Raw genomic sequence first — 16,860 nt, forward strand, 5'->3', positions numbered from 1 at the left:
ATAATACTTGTGTTTCCGATTGTAACGTGGTAGCTGTTTGTTCCAAAATGACTTTGTTCGTTGTTAATGTGTGTGCCTTTGTAAATCAGACAATTTTTTACCGCAACATGTTGGTACCATGTCAAGGCAACATGCCAAGTTTCATGATTTGCAAGTGAGTTTTGGATTTATAGGAATTTAAAAACCAAGTTTCTCAATGTGTTCGGCCGTGCCACGATGTCCATATGTTTTACACTCATTCTCATTTCTTGCATGGGACCTAAACATTCACCCAAGGACACATTTATGATTTTCAACCCATTTTGGTGCAAGCACGTGCATGTAGTTCAAATTTGAATTATGCACATTAAATGACTAGAAAACTAAATTAATTTATAAAAAGGGGTCAAACGAACCCGGAATAATTCAAATTTTAGCACGACACTCCTGTTGGTCTATGTTGCATTTGTACAAAATCAAGGCATGAAGAGGCAGCGTATATCATTTCGCCCACAAAGGTGCACATTCCCTATCGGAACGATGAGGCTTCTTGAGAGAAGCTCCCATTTGCAAGAAGCTTATACCAAAACTTGTCCCAAAATCAAACAATTGTTTTACCACAACATGCTGGTGACATGTCAAGACACCATGCCAAGTTTAATGAATTTCAGGCGAGTTTTGTATTTACAGGAATTTAAAAACCAAGTTCCTCAATGTTTTCGGCCACGTCACGACACCCAGATGTTTAAAATTCGTCCACATTTCTTGCATGGGACCTAAACATTCACCCAAGGATACATTTATGATTCTAGGCATTTAATTAAAGAAATGGCAAGCCATTGGCCCTGTCTGAGAGAAATTATGAGTCACACCCGAGTTGAAAAGGGCAAAAACATCTAACTACAGCTTACAAACGGTACAAAAGCACGAGGATTAATTGGTCATCAGGTTTAGACAAAACCCAGATTGAGCAGGGCAATAACGTCTAACTCAACCAAAGTTTTCCCTAGTCACAATCAAATGGATCGGTTTGATCCATAAAATCAAGATCCTAGGCCAGAAAATCTACTGGTACGTGATGACAAGTTGTTGTAAATAGAACGTGAGCACGTTCGGAAGCCCTTTTGTCCACCTGAAACTTCTTTTTATGCTATTCAACGTGTCCATCTGTGAGAATTTTTTGTTAAAAAACTTAATCCTCGCGGATAATAGTACCCTGACATTCAACAGGAAGAATGTGACAAAGCTAGTGTTTGCATGGTTGGATGCATATCCTTCCAGCGTTATTATCCTCGAACGAATGTCATGAGAACTAAGAAAATTCCGATGCTTCTTATGCCACCGATTGGTTATACCTTTTTTTTGATGTGATAGTGCCTAAATAGACATGAAGATTGAAAACAGTTAATGTCTAAAAAACAGTACGTCAAAAGAGCGACAGCTGAATCACTAATTCTAGTACATTATATATGGAATTTCAATGTGCGTCAAATCATCACCTCTATATACAAATTCTCCAGACATGGAAAGTATTGCAGCAAGCCAATAATCATGTTCAGATCAAAACACTGATACACCCATTTTACATCATGTTTTTCTACTGTTATTTATGATGTTTTTATGCATAATAATGCTTTTTGGAGTAATTATAATGCCTTTTCTCTCATAATATGCAAGGTACACACAAAGAGGGAGAATTCCGACAGCTGGAAATATGGACCTGGAAAAGCTACGTCAGGCTACCTACTATGCACAACTCCAAACAAGCTGAAACTTTACGTAGAATTTTTATGGAATATGTGAAGAATATTGGAGCCAATAAGTACCAGAGGGGGCCCACCAGGCGGGCACAACCCACCTAGGTGCGCCAGGGAGCTCAGGCGCGCCCTTGTGGGTTGTGCTCACCCAGCCCACCTCCGATGCCCATCTCTTGGTATATAAGTCATTTTGACCTAGAAAAAATAAAGAGAGGACTTTCGGGACGGAGCGCCACCGTCTGGAGGCGGAACTTGGGCAGGAGCACTTTTGCCCTCCAGCGGAGCGATTCCGCTGGGGGAACTTCCCTCCCTGAGCGGGAAATAATCGTCATCATCATCAACAACAACTCTCCCATCTTGGGGAGGGAAATCTCCATCAACATCTTCAACAGCACCATCTCATCTCAAACGCTACTTCATCTCTTGTGTTCAATCTTTGTACCGGAACTATAGATTGGTGCTTGTGGGTGACTAGTAGTGTTGATTACATTGTGACGCCCGGATAATCAAGCTACAATAAACCTTTGCTAATGATGCCACGTCACCTCGATTACTGTTGTTAACCTCGCGTTAGATAAAAATGATTCAAAATCAAATTTGAATTTTTGACAAACAATAAAAGTTTTCAAATATCAAAACTAAAATGTTCGGGTTGTGACCAATAATGCATAGGTAATTATGGTGGAGAAGCCACATTTTTATAAAATAATTAGTTGCACTAAGGTACTTAAAACAGTAGCTAAAATCAATAATGAAATGCCTTTTATATAAAATATTAAACAATCTTATTTAGTTGCCCAAACTTATGTGGCAGTAATATATTTATTTAGAGTAAATTAGGGACTAGTTTTATAATCTATAAAACTAAAATAAAAGAGAAACTAGAAATAAAACAGATAAAGAAAGACAAAACGAGCCAAAAAATAAAAATAAAAAGAAAACAAAGAACCCCCTCCCCCCGCTGGGCCTCGGCCCAGCTGGCCACTAGGCAAGCCAGGCCGGCCCAGCCGGCGCCCCCATAACCCCCGCACTCCCCCGTAACCTAGATCGGTCCACCCACTTCCCCCCACTTCTCGCTCCTCCCCCCTGTCTGGATCGAGATTGGGGCAACCGTGCCCCGACCTCGTCGACGCCGCCGCCGCCCGGAGGACCACCTCGCCGGAGCTGCCCCCCGCTGGATCTGGATCACACCCGAGCCGATCCCCGTTGCCAGCACTAGCAGCCGTCCGCCGTCACCTCGCCCCGGAGCCGCCCCCGACATCGTCGCTCGTCGCCTCCCCAACTCTTCCCCGCCGCACCCCCACGAGCCTCGCCGCCCCCTCTCCTCGGCAGCGAGGGTGAGGACACGATTCCCCTTCGCACCCCCTCTCTCCCCCGGTCGTCGCGCTCGCGTCCATGACCAGCTTCATCTGTGCACCGGGCGCGTCCATGGCCGCGTGCACACGCACACGCCACCCGCGCCCCCTCCAGCCCCGGACCTCCCTCACCCGCATCCACTCGCCACTGCCGCCACTGTCCAGCGCGGCCCCGTGCTCGCCTACGCTTCCAGTGCCTCCCCGCACGCATCCACGTTCGCCGCGCCGCCCAGCTCTGCCATGGCCTCCTCCTTCCACTCTGCGGCTTTCCCCTTCTTCCTTGGGAACTCGCGAGCTCTAGCTCGCCCCCGGTGGTGTCTGAGACTCGAGTCGCCGCCCATTGTGCGCTCCGGTGAGCTTCTGCCGCCCACGGTGACCACCAGCGATTAGCCACGGCTAATCCGGTTGCTTAATTATCCCTATTTGTTCATTGCCATATGGACCTCACTAATCAACTTAATATATTTATTTTACTAATACTAGTTTACCCGCTGTCAATGACACATGGGTCCCGTGTTCCTGATCAACCATTTACTTAAGTAATTTGCATGTTAATAAAATGTCCCACTCAACTATGGGTCCCACTGCTAAATTATTCACATCAGTTAAATTAGTTTAACTACCAGTCAATGACAGGTGGACCCCCTTGGTCAGTTTGACCAGTCAACAGCTGATTGTTGACTCCTGACTCAGTATTCAATAGGGCCCACTATCAGCCTCTAACAACTCTGCTGGGTACACTTCAGTGTGTACGCATAGCAAATTGCTATTTAATTTTCAATTAATAATAATTCTAGAATTTGTTTTAAACATTAAAAATTAATAGAAAATAAACCGTAGCTCATATTAAAATGTTTTCTACATGAAAGTTGCTCAGAACGACGAGACGAATCCGAATATGCATTCCGTTCGTCCGGCACACGTCACTAGCATAGTAAATGTGCAACATTTCAACTCCGGTTCATCTGTCCGAAAACGCAAAACACCGGGAATACTTTCCCGGATGCGTCCCCCTTCGCCGGTATCACATCCCGCGTTTGGGCACACCTGGCACCGTTACTTGTTATATCATGCAACGATATGCATCTGTTTGCATGATATTTATTGGTTCTTCCCCCTCTTCTCTCGTTAGACACCGAGACCGACGCCGCTGCTACCCAGTACGACTACGGTTTTGACGACCCCTCCTTGCCAGAGCAACCAGGCAAGCCCCCCCCCCCCTTGATCAACCCGATATCGCCTATTCCTTCTCTCTACTGCTTGCATTAGAGTAGTGTAGCATGTTACTGCTTTCAGTTAATCCTATTCTGATGCATAACCTGTCTTTGCTACTACTGTTGTTACCTTTACCCGCAATCCTAAATGCTTAGTATAGGACGCTAGTATTCCATCAGTGGCCCTACATTCTTGTCCGTCTGCCATGCTATTCTATCGGGCCGTGATCACTCGGGAGGTGATCACGGGTATATACTTATATACACAATACATGATACATGTGGTGACTAAAGTCGGGTCGGCTCGTAGAGTACCCGCAAGTGATTTGGATATGGGGGCTGAAAGGACAGGTGGTTCCATCCCGATAGTGGTGGGCCCGGGTTCCCGGCGGCCCCCTACTATTACTTTGTGGCAGAGCGACAGGGTAGGTTGAGACCGCCTAGGAGAGAGGTGGGCCTGGCCCTGGTCGGCGTCCATGATAACACACTTAACGAGATCTTGGTATTTGATATGAGTCTGGCCATTGGCCTATACGCACTAACCAACTACGCGGGAACAATTATGGGCACTCGACGTCGTCGTATCAGTCGAAGCCTTCTTGACATCAGCGACTGAGCGGCACGCGCCGGGTTGGACCACGTAATGCAAGTTCCTTTGAAATGGAGGTTGCTATTTCTACTCACCGGCCGCCCTCGCAACATGCAGGTGTGCAATGGGCGATGGGCCCAGACCCCTGCGCGCTTAGGATTTAGACCGGTGTGCTGACCTCTTTGTTGTGCCTAGGTGGGGCTGCGATGTGTTGATTTTCCGAGGCCGGGCATGACCCAAGAAAGTGTGTCCGGCCAGAGGGATCGAGTGTGTTGGGTAATGTGGTGCACCCCTGCCGGGATGTTTATCTATTCAAATAGCCGTGATCCTCGGTAAAAGGACGACCCGGAGTTGTACCTTGACCTTATGACAACTAGAACCGGATACTTAATAAAACACACCCTTTCAAGTGCCAGATACAACCACGTGATCGGTCTCTCACAGGACGACGAGGAGAGGATCGCCGGGTAGGATTATGCTTTGCGATGATACTTGGTGAACTTACCATCTACTCTCTTCTACATGCTGCAAGATGGAGGCTGCCAGAAGCGTAGTCTTTGACAGGACTAGCTATCCCCCTCTTATTCTGGCATTCTGCAGTTCAGTCCACCGATATTGCCCCTTTACACAGATACCCATGCATATGTAGTGTAGATCCTTGCTTGCGAGTACTTTGGATAAGTACTCACGGTTGCTTTGCTCCCTCTTTTCCCCCTTTTCCTATTCTTCTTGGACGTCGCAACCACATGTTGGAGCCCAGGAGCCAGGCGCCACCGTCGACGACGACCCCTACTACACCGAGGGTGCCTACTACTACGTGCAGTCCGCCGACGATGACCAGGAGTAGTTTAGGAGGATCCCAGGCAGGAGGCCTACGCCTCTTTCGATCTGTATCCCAGTTTGTGCTAGCCATCTTATGGCAACTTGTTCAACTTATGTCTGTACTCAGATATTGTTACTTCCGCTGACTCATCTATGATCGAGCACTTGTATTCGAGCCCTAGAGGCCCCTGGCTTGTATTATGATGCTTGTATGACTTATTTTATTTTAGAGTTGTGTTGTGATATCTTCCCGTGAGTCCCTATTTTTGCTAGCCAAAAATTCCGCACCAAGTAGAGATACTACTTGTCCATCCGAAAACCCTTAAACCCAAATCTTATTTTCAAGATTCCACCATACCTATCTAGGGATTGAGCAAGATCCCTCAAGTAAGTTGTCATCGGTGCAATAAGGCCATAAAAATTGCTTCTAAAAGTGTGAGATCATTTAGTGTAAGAGAAAATTGAGCATTGTACGAACTTTTGATGGTGAAGAATAAAAGAGACAGACTACATAATAAATCTTGCCATCATAAGGGGCAATACAACGTGATGTTCTTTTGCACTAAGGGGTTGAGCATACAAACAAATAAGCGCATGGCAACCTCTGCTTCCCTCTGCGAAGGGCCTGGCTTTTACTTTTATGTATTTACTTTTATGCAAAGCGTCAAAGTTTTTCTCTTTATTCCCTTTTATTTTCTCCTTTGGCAAGCATCATGTGGTGAGGGAAGATCTAGGCACATATGTCCAGTTGAATATGGGTAGCATGAGTTATTATTGTTGACATCACCCTTGAGGTGAATACGTTGGGAGGCGAAGCTATAAGCCCCTATCTTTCTATGTGTCCGGTTGAAATGTTTTGCTCATGTGTATGCGGTGAGTGTTAGAAATTATGGAAGACTATATCATGGTTGAGTATGTGGACTTGCCTAAAGGCTCCGATACGTGACCCTTCCTGAAAAGATGACGAATTGTAGTTGCAAAGTTGACTGAGAACATAGTTTGTTGGTTTCTAATAGAGTTTATGCTTTATACTTCGATAGTGTGATGAATTGTTACTTATTCATGAGAAGTCTAAGATAAAAGTCTTATGTTAAAGTTTGTTGCTGTTATAATAATTTACATGATGCTTCTATGTCCGTATTTTGTTTTTATCGACACCTCTCTCTCTAAGCATGTGGACATGTTTTTCGATTTCGGTTTTCGCTTGGGCACAAGCGAGGTCAAAGCTTGGGGGAGTTGATACGTCCATTTTGCATCATGTTTTCCTACTGTTATTTATGATATTTTTGTGCATAATGCTTTTTGGAGTAATTCTAATGCCTTTTCTCTTATAATATGCAAGGTACACACAAAGAGGGAGAATTCCGGCAGCTGGAAATATGGACCTGGAAAAGCTACGCCATGCTACCTATTCTGCACAACTCCAAACAAGCTAAAACTTTACGGAGAATTTTTATGGAATATATGAAGAATATTGGAGCCAATAAGTACCAAGGGGGCCCACCAGGTGGGCACAACCCACCTGGGCGCCAGGGAGCTCATGCGCCCTCGTGGGTTGTGCTCTCCCAGGCCCACCTTCGGTGCCCATCTTCTGGTATATAAGTCATTTTGACCTAGAAAAAACAAAGAGAGGACTTTCGGGACGGAGCGCCGCCGTCTCGAGGCGGAACTTGGGAAGTAGCACTTTTGCCCTCCGGTGGAGCGATTCCGTCTGGGGAACTTCCCTCCCGGAGGGGGAAATCATCGTCATCATCATCACCAACAACTCTCCCATCTTGGGGAGGGCAATCTCCATCAACATCTTCAACAACACCATCTTATCTCAAACCCTAGTTCATCTCTTGTATTCAATATTTGTACCAGAACTATAGATTGGTGCTTGTGGGTGACTAGTAGTTGATTACTATATGGTTTATTTGGTGGAAGATTATATGTTTAGATCCAATATGCTATTTAATACCCCTCTGATCTTGAGCATGATTATCATTTGTGAGTAGTTACTTTTGTTCTTGAGGTCAGGGAGAAATCATGTTGCAAGTAATCATGTGAACTTGATATGTGTTTGTTATTTTGATAGTATGTATGTTGTGATTAACTTAGTGGTGTCATGTGAACGACGACTACATGACACTTCACCATATTTGGGCCTAAGGGAATGCATTGTTGAGTAGTAATTAGATGATGGGTTGCGAGAGTGACAGAAGCGTAAACCCTAGTTATTAGCTAGATGGCTTCTTCTCTCTCTTTGGATCTCAATACAAAGTTCTCCTCGATCTTCTTGGAGATATATTCGATGTAATTCTTTTTGTGGTGTGTTTGTCGAGATCCGATGAATTGTGGGTTTATGATCAAGATTATCTATGATCTCCTTTGAATTCTTTTATGTATGATTTGTTATCTTTGCAAGTTTCTTCGAATTATCAGTTTGGTTTGGCCTACTAGATTGATCTTTCTTGCAATGGGAGAAGTGCTTAGCTTTGGGTTCAATCTTGCGGTGTCCTTTCCCAGTGACAGCAGGGGGAGCAACGCACGGATTGTATTGTTGCCATCGAGGATAAAAAGATGGGGTTTATATCATATTGCTTGAGTTTATCCCTCTACATCATGTCATCTTGCCTAATGCGTTACTCTGTTCTTATGAACTTAATACCCTAGATGCATGTTCGATAGCGGTCGATGTGTGGAGTAATAGTAGTAGATGCAGAATCATTTCGGTCTACTTGTCGCGGACGTGATGCCTATATACATGATCATGCCTAGATATTCTCATAATTATGCACTTTTCTATCAATTGCTTGACAGTAATTCGTTCACCCACCGTAATACTTATGCTATCTTGAGAGAAGCCACTAGTGAAACCTATGGCCCCCAGGTCTATTTTCCATCATATAAGTTTCCAATCTATTTTGCTTTGCAATCTTTACTTTCAATCTATAGCATAAAAATACCAAAAATACTTATCTTATTATCTCTATGAGATCTCACTTTTGCAAGTGGCCGTGAAGGGATTGACAACCCCTTTATCGCGTTGGTTGCAAGGTTCTTATTTGTTTGTATAGGTACGAGGCGACTTGCGTGTAGTCTCCTACTGGATTGATACCTTGGTTCTCAAAAACTAAGGGAAATACTTACGCTACTTTGCTACATCACCCTTTCCTCTTCAAGGGAAAAACCAACGCATGCTCAAGAGGTAGCAAGAAGGATTTCTGGCGCCGTTGCCGGGGAGATCTACGACATGTCAAGACATATCAAGTACCCATCACAACTCTTATCCCTCGCATTACATCATTTGCCATTTGCCTCTCGTTTTCCTCTCCCCCACTTCACCCTTGCCGTTTTATTCGCCCTCTTTTTCCGTTCGCCTCTTTTTCGCTTGCTTCTTGTGCCACCGTGTGTCGTCATGGCTAGTCCTTCTATCATTGTTAGTACTCCCGATCATGAAGTTTTTAATTTTAAACAAAGGGAGGGTGAAAATCTAAAAGATGCTTGGCATAGAATTTGCAATGCTCAGAATAGATCTACTAGGAAGCAATCTACTTCCGTTTTTCTTCGCAATTTTTATGTAGGCATCACTCCTTGGAACAGATATATTCTTGATACCATTACCGGAGGGAATTTCTTGGGTAGACATACTTTTGGTTCTTATAATGTTATGATAGATTTGTTTGGCCCACCACCTCTTTTGGAACTATTTTAACTTCGGAACATGTGATGCAAAGGCTTGAAATTATTGAAAATAAAGTTGCCACTGTAGAGATGATTGAAAATTTGGATAAAAAGATCCACAACCAAATTACCCAATATGGATCTAAGCTAGGAGTTACTGATTTTTTTTTAAAGAAAAGGAACCTTTTGCTACAAATGAATTTCTTGATTTCTTACCTAGGAGTTTGATCATTAATAAAAATAAGGAAACTCCTAAGGGTCATAAGTATTCTATTGAAGAATTGCCAACCAAGGATGACAATACGTAGATCTATTCTTGCCTTTATGCCTAGCTAGGGGCGTTAAACGATAGCGCTTGTTGGGAGGCAACCCAATTTTATTTTTGTTTATTGCTTTTTGGTTATATTTAATAATAAATAATTCATCTAGCTTCTGTTAAGATGTGTTTTCATGTTTTAAATTAGTGTTTGTGCCAAGTAGAACCTTTGGGAAGACTTGGGTGAAGTCTTTATGATCTTGCTGTAAAAAACAGAAACTTTAGCGCCCACGAGATTAGCTGCCATTTTTTACTGGAGAGTGCTTTTAGGTTGATTATTTTTGCAGATGATTAATAGATAAATTACTCACGTCCACAAATTTATTTCAGAATTTTTGGAGTTCAGAAGTATACGTTTGATACAGATTACTACAGACTGTTCTGTTTTTGACAGATTCTGTTTTTCGTGTGTTGTTTGCTTATTTTGATGAATCTATGGCTAGTATCGGGAGGTATGAACCATAAAGAAGTTGGAATACAGTAGGTTTTACACCAATATAAATAAATAATGAGTTCATTACAGTACCTTATGGTGGTGGTTTGTTTTCTTTCTCTAACGGAGCTCATGAGATTTTCTGTTGAGTTTTGTGTTGTGAAGTTTTCAAGTTTTGGGTAAAGATTTGATGGATTATGGAATAAGGAGTGGAAAGAGCCTAAGCTTGGGGATGCCCAAGGTACCCCAAGGTAAAATTCAAGGACAACCAAAAGCCTAAGCTTGGGGATGCCCCAGAAGGCATCCCCTCTTTCGTCTTCGTCTATCGGTAACTTCACTTGTGGCTATATTTTTATTCACCACATGATATGTGTTTTGCTTGGAGCGTCTTGTATGATTTGAGTCTTTGCTTTTTAGTTTACCACAATCATCTGTGCTGTACACACCTTTTGGGAGAGACACACATGAATCGGAATTTATTAGAATACTCTATGTGCTTCACTTATATCTTTTAAGCTAGATAATTTTGCTCTAGTGCTTCACTTATATCTTTTTAGAGCACGGTGGTGGTTTTATTTTATATAAATAATTGATCTCTCATGCTTCACTTATATTATTTTGAGATTATTTTAGAACAGCATGGTAGTTTGCTTTGGCTATAAAATTAGTCCTAATATGATGAACATCCAAGATAGGTATAATAAAAACTATCATATAAAGTGCATCGAATACTATGAGAAGTTTGATACTTGATAATTTTTTTGAGATATGAAGATGGTGATATTAGAGTCATGCTAGTTGAGTAGTTGTGAATTTGAGAAATACTTGTTCTAAAGTTTGTGATTCCCGTAGCATGCACGTATGGTGAACCGTTATGTGATGAAGTCGGAGCATGATTTATTTATTGATTGTCTTCCTTATGAGTGGCGGTCAGGGACGAGCGATGGTCTTTTCCTACCAATCTATCCCCCTAGGAGCATGCGCGTTGTACTTTGTTTCGATAACTAATAGATTTTTGCAATAAGCATGTGAGTTCTCTATGACTAATGTTGAGTCCATGGATTATACGCACTCTCACCCTTCCACCATTGCTAGCCTCTCTAATACCGCGCACCTTTCGCCGGTATCATACATCCACCATATAACATCCTGAAAATAGCCACCATACCTACCTATTATGGCATTTCCATAGCCATTCCGAGATATATTGCCATGCAACTTACCACCGTTGCATTTATTATGACACGCTCCATCATTGTCATATTGCTTTGCATGATCATGTAGTTGACATCGTATTTGAGGCAAAGCCACCTTTATAATTCTTTCATACATGTCGCTCTTGATTCATTGCATATCCCGGTACACCGCCGGAGGCATTCACATACACTCATATTTTGTTCCAAGTTTGAGTTGTAAGTAAATAAAAGTGTGATGATCATCATTATTAGAGCACTGTCCCAAGTGAGGAAAGGATGATGGAGACTATGATTCCCCCACAAGCTGGGATGAGACTCTAGATAAAAAAAAGAAAAGAAAAAAGAGGCCATAAAAAAGGAGAAAAAGGCCCAAACTAAAAAATGAGAGAAAAAAAGAGAGAAGGGACATCCTTTTACCACACTTGTGCTTCAAAGTAGCACCATGATCTTCATAATAGAGAGTCTCCTACGTTGTCACTTTCATATACTAGTGGGAATTTTACATTATAGAACTTGGCTTGTATATTCCAATGATGGGCTTCCTCAAAATGCCCTAGGTCTTCGTGAGCAAGCAAGTTGGATGCACACCCACTTAGTTTCTTTTGTTGAGCTTTCATACACTTATAGCTCTAGTGCATCCGTTGCATGGCAATCCCTACTCACTCACATTGATATCTATTGATGGGCATCTCCATAGCCCGTTGATACGCCTAGTTGATGTGAGACTATCTTCTCCTTTTTGTCTTCTCCACAACCACCATTCTATTCCACATATATAGTGCAATGTCCATGGCTCACGCTCATGTATTGCGTGAAGATTGAGAAAGTTTGAGAACATCAAAAGTATGAAACAATTGCTTGGCTTGTCATCGGGGTTGTGCATGATTAAATACTTTGTGTGATGAAGATAGGGCATAGCCAGAGTATATGATTTTGTAGGGATAACTTTCTTTGTCCATGTTATTTTGAGAAGACATGATTGCTTTGTTAGTATGCTTGAAGTATTATTATTTTTATGTCAACATTAAACTTTTATCTTGAATCTTACGGATCTGAACATTCATGCCGCAATAAAGAAAATTACATTGAGAAATATGCTAGGTAGCATTCCACATCAAAAATTCTGTTTTTATCATTTACCTACTCGAGGACGAGCAGGAATTAAGCTTGGGGATGCTTGATACGTCTCCAACGTATCTATAATTTTTGATTGTTCCATGCTATTATATTATCTGTTTTGAATGTTTAATGGGCTTTATTATACAATTTTATATTATTTTTGGGACTAACCTATTAACCGAAGGCCCAATGCAAATTGTTGTTTTTTGCCTGTTTCATTGTTTCGCAGAAAAGGAATATCAAACGAAGTCCAAACGGAATGAAACCTTCGGGAGAGTTATTTTTGGAACAAACGCAATCCAGGAGACTTGGAGTGGACGTCAAGAAAGAAACAAGGAGGCCACGAGGCAGCAGGGCGCGCCCCCACCCTCGTGGGCCCCTCGTGGCTCCCCTGACTGATTTCTTTCGCCTATATATACTCATATATCCCAAAAACATCCGAGAGCACCACGAAACCGTATTTCCACCGCCGCAACCTTCTCTACCCATGAGATCCCATCTTGGAGCCTTTTTCTGCGCTCCACCGGAGGGGGAATCGATCACGGAGGGCTTGTACATCAACACCATAGCCTCTCTGATGATGTGTGAGTAGTTTACCACAGACCTTCGGGTCCATAGTTATTAGCTAGATGGCTTTTCTCTCTCTTTGGATCTCAATACAAAGTTCTCCTCGATCTTCTTGGAGATCTATTCGATGTAATTCTTTTTGCGGTGTGTTTGCCGAGATCCGATGAATTGTGGGTTTATGATCAAGATTATCTATGAACAATATTTGAATCTCCTCTGAATTATTTTATGTATGATTTGTTATCTTTGCAAGTCTCTTCAAATTATCAGTTCGGTTTGGCCTACTAGATTGATCTTTCTTGCAATGGGAGAAGTGCTTAGCTTTGGGTTCAATCTTGCGGTGTCCTTTCCCAGTGACAGGAGGGGGAGCAAGGCACACATTGTATTGTTGCCATCGAGGATAAAAAGATGGGGTTTATATCATATTGCTTGAGTTTATCCCTCTACATCATGTCATCTTGCCTAATGCGTTACTCTGTTCTTATGAACTTAATACTCTAGATGCATGCTGGATAGCGGTCAATGTGTGGAGTAATAGTAGTAGATGCAGAATCGTTTCGGTCTACTTGTTGCGGACGTGATGCCTATATACATGATCATGCCTAGATATTCTCATAATTATGCACTTTTCTACCAATTGCTTGACAGTAATTCGTTCACCCACCGTAATACTTATGCTATCTTGAGAGAAGCCACTAGTGAAACCTATGGCCCCCGGGTCTATTTTCCATCATATAAGTTTCCAATCTATTTTACTTTGCATTCTTTACTTTCAATCTATATCATAAAAATACCAAAAATATTTTTCTTATTATCTCTATCAGATCTCACTTTTGCAAGTGGCCGTGAAGGGATTGACAACCCCTTTACTGCGTTGGTTGCAAGGTTCTTATTTGTTTGTGTAGGTACGAGGCGACTTGCGTGTAGTCTCCTACTGGATTGATACCTTGGTTCTCAAAAACTAAGGGAAAGACTTACGCTACTTTGCTGCATCACCATTTCCTCTTCAAGGGAAAAACCAACGCATGCTCAAGAGGTAGCAGACACTTCACCATATTTGGGTCAAAGAGAATGCATTGAGGAGTAGTAATTAGATGATGTGTTGTGAGAGTGACAGAAGCCTTAACCCTAGTTTATGCGCTATTACGTAAGGGACCGATTGGACCCAAAAGTTTAATGCTATGGTTAGTATTTATTTTTAACACTTTTCTCATAGTTGCAGGTGCTTGCGAGGGGGTTAATCAAAGTAGGAGGTTTGTTCAAGTAAGAACATCACCTAAGCACCGGTCCACCCACATATCAAATTATCAATAGCGAACACAAATCGAATCAACATGATGAAAGTGACTAGATGAAATTCCCGTGTACCCTCAAGAACGCTTTGCTTATTATAAGAGACCGTTTTGGCCTGTCCTTTACCTCAAAAGGATTGATCTAGCTTGCTGCACTTTTGTTACTATTATCGTTACTTGCTCGTTACAAATTATCTTGCTATCAGACCACTCTATTACTTACAATTTCAGCACTTGTAGACATTACCTTGCTGAAAACAACTTGCCATTTCCTTCTGCTCCTCGTTGGTTTCTATCGATGTCAAAACCAGCGGACCTCGGGTAGGGGGTCCCGAACTGTGCGTCTAGGATCGATGGTAACAGGAGACGGGGGACACGATGTTTACCCAGGTTCGGGCCCTCTCAATGGAGGTAATACCCTACTTCCTGCTTGATTGATCTTGATGAATATGAGCATTACAAGAGTTGATCTACCACGATCGTAATGGCTAAACCCTAGAAGTCTAGCCTATGTGTATATGGTAATGAATGTGTCCTTTCCGGACTAACCCCTCCGGTTTATATAGACACCAGGGGGGTCTAGGGTTTACATGGAGTCGGTTACATAAAAAGGAATCTTCATAATTGGTCGCCAAGCTTGCCTTCCACGCCAAGGAGAGTCCAATCCGAACACGGTGCAGTCTTCGGTCTTCATGTCTTCACAACCCATCAGTCCGGCCCATGGATAACAGGCCGGGCGCCCGAGGACCCCTTAGTCCAGAACTCCCTCGGTAGCCCCCGAACCAGTCTTCAATAGCGAGGTGTTCGGCACACATATTGTCTTCGGCATTGCAAGGCGGGTTCCTCCTTCGATGATCTCCAAGTAATGTATTCGGCCATGGATCCAATGTCGCCTCCTTGGCTTCTACACGTTAAATAATCCTCGTCCTCCATGTGTCGAGCGAATGCGGAGAGTCAGTTTTCTTTTTGCAAATAACACCCTATCTACGCGAGGAAGAGCACCTATTAAAGAGATTGGATCCCAGATCCATTCAGCGCTATGCAGAAGAAATCTCCAGAGACTGCGTAGGAGAAACCATTCTAGCATGGCTAGTGTTCCCAGCTCCTCCGCTCGTCCCGGCCCAGAGAAAGGCGAGTGGGAGAGGTGTTCCGTGTCTCATAGCCAATTGGCGAAGTTGCAAACGCAGGGATTTCTTCCCCCTGCGGATCTAGTCCCTGTTCGAGCGGGGCTAGCGTCCTTCAATGGCGGGACTCAGGCAGAGGATTTCCCCAATCCGTCCGGGGGAGATCGAGTGTGTTTTGTCCCCTACCTACTAAGAGGCATTGGATTCCCGATCCATCCGTTCCTCCGAGGGCTTCTGGAGTACTACGGACTCCAGCTGCACAACTTCACTCCGGCCTCCATCCCGCACATTGCGGGTTACGTTGCTTTATGCGAACTGTTCCTGACGTCGAGGCTCATTTCGAGTTGTGGAGGAAGTTGTTCTGTCTCGTCCCGCGCAATCACGAAGGGTCGATATTTGACGTGGGCGGAGCCGAAGTATGGCGTGTCGCCGATACCGGATACCCATCCGGCACACCAAGGAAGGCACCTGACGAATGGCCCTCCGAATGGTTTTATATAGAGGACGTTGCACTCCCCGACCCGGTTCAAAAGGGTCTTCCAGAATTTGCGCGCGTCCCGCTGAAGAAACGCCATAGTTGGCGTCCCCGGAGCCTTGAAGAGGACGACGGCGCGGAGGTTCGTCAGCTAATGAGCAAGATAAAAGAGGTCACTCAGTCCGGACTCACAGTAATCAAGGTCATGGCGATCTCCATAGCGCGAGGTGTTCAGCCGCTCCAGTACAGAGGGCTTCCAATGTGGCACTACAATGGGGAGGATGACGCCTCTCGCTACGGCCGGAAAGGTCCGGATACCCCTGCCGCTTTGGCTAAGATATTAGCCAAACTGTTCAAAGGAGAGGAAGAGGAATTTCTCCGCATCAAATTCAGAGATGGGTACTCTATGTATAACCCTCCTAGTTGGGTAAGGTCCCACCCCTCAGTTTTTACTCCTTCCATCTCCGAATTGCCTTTGATAAATTTCTAGTTCGTTTGTTTATGACAGCACTGGCAAAGAGTTACCGAGGGATTTTATAGTCCCGCCCCACAGCCGGAGGACCAAAACCGGGAGCTTGATCCCGGGTTCGAAGAGGATCCGGATATATTTGTGGTGCTCGCGGAGGGGGTGTTTTACCAGATGAGCTATGATTGCACAGAGGTGGCCATCGTTGCCGACTACCCTGGTCTTCTTCCTGCTTCACAGGTAAGTTAACCAAGAAACACCTTCTCTGAAAGTGTGTGCCTATTCTGCCTCACCCACCACATTGTCGTGCGTTCTACAGGGGAGGCGGTCGACGACACCGAGGAAATCGGTTCCAGCACCGGGCAGGCCTTCGAAGAGGGGGGCCATTGAAGGCACCGCCGGCCTTCATCGAGGAGGTACAGATTAACATGTTTTTAGTGGCTGTATCCAACTATGACCTATGCGCCTGTTTGATTACAGGAAAAAAGGA

This window comes from Aegilops tauschii, chromosome 6, assembly GCF_002575655.3.
Source record: "Aegilops tauschii subsp. strangulata cultivar AL8/78 chromosome 6, Aet v6.0, whole genome shotgun sequence".
In the NCBI taxonomy this organism is placed as follows: Eukaryota; Viridiplantae; Streptophyta; class Magnoliopsida; order Poales; family Poaceae; genus Aegilops; species Aegilops tauschii.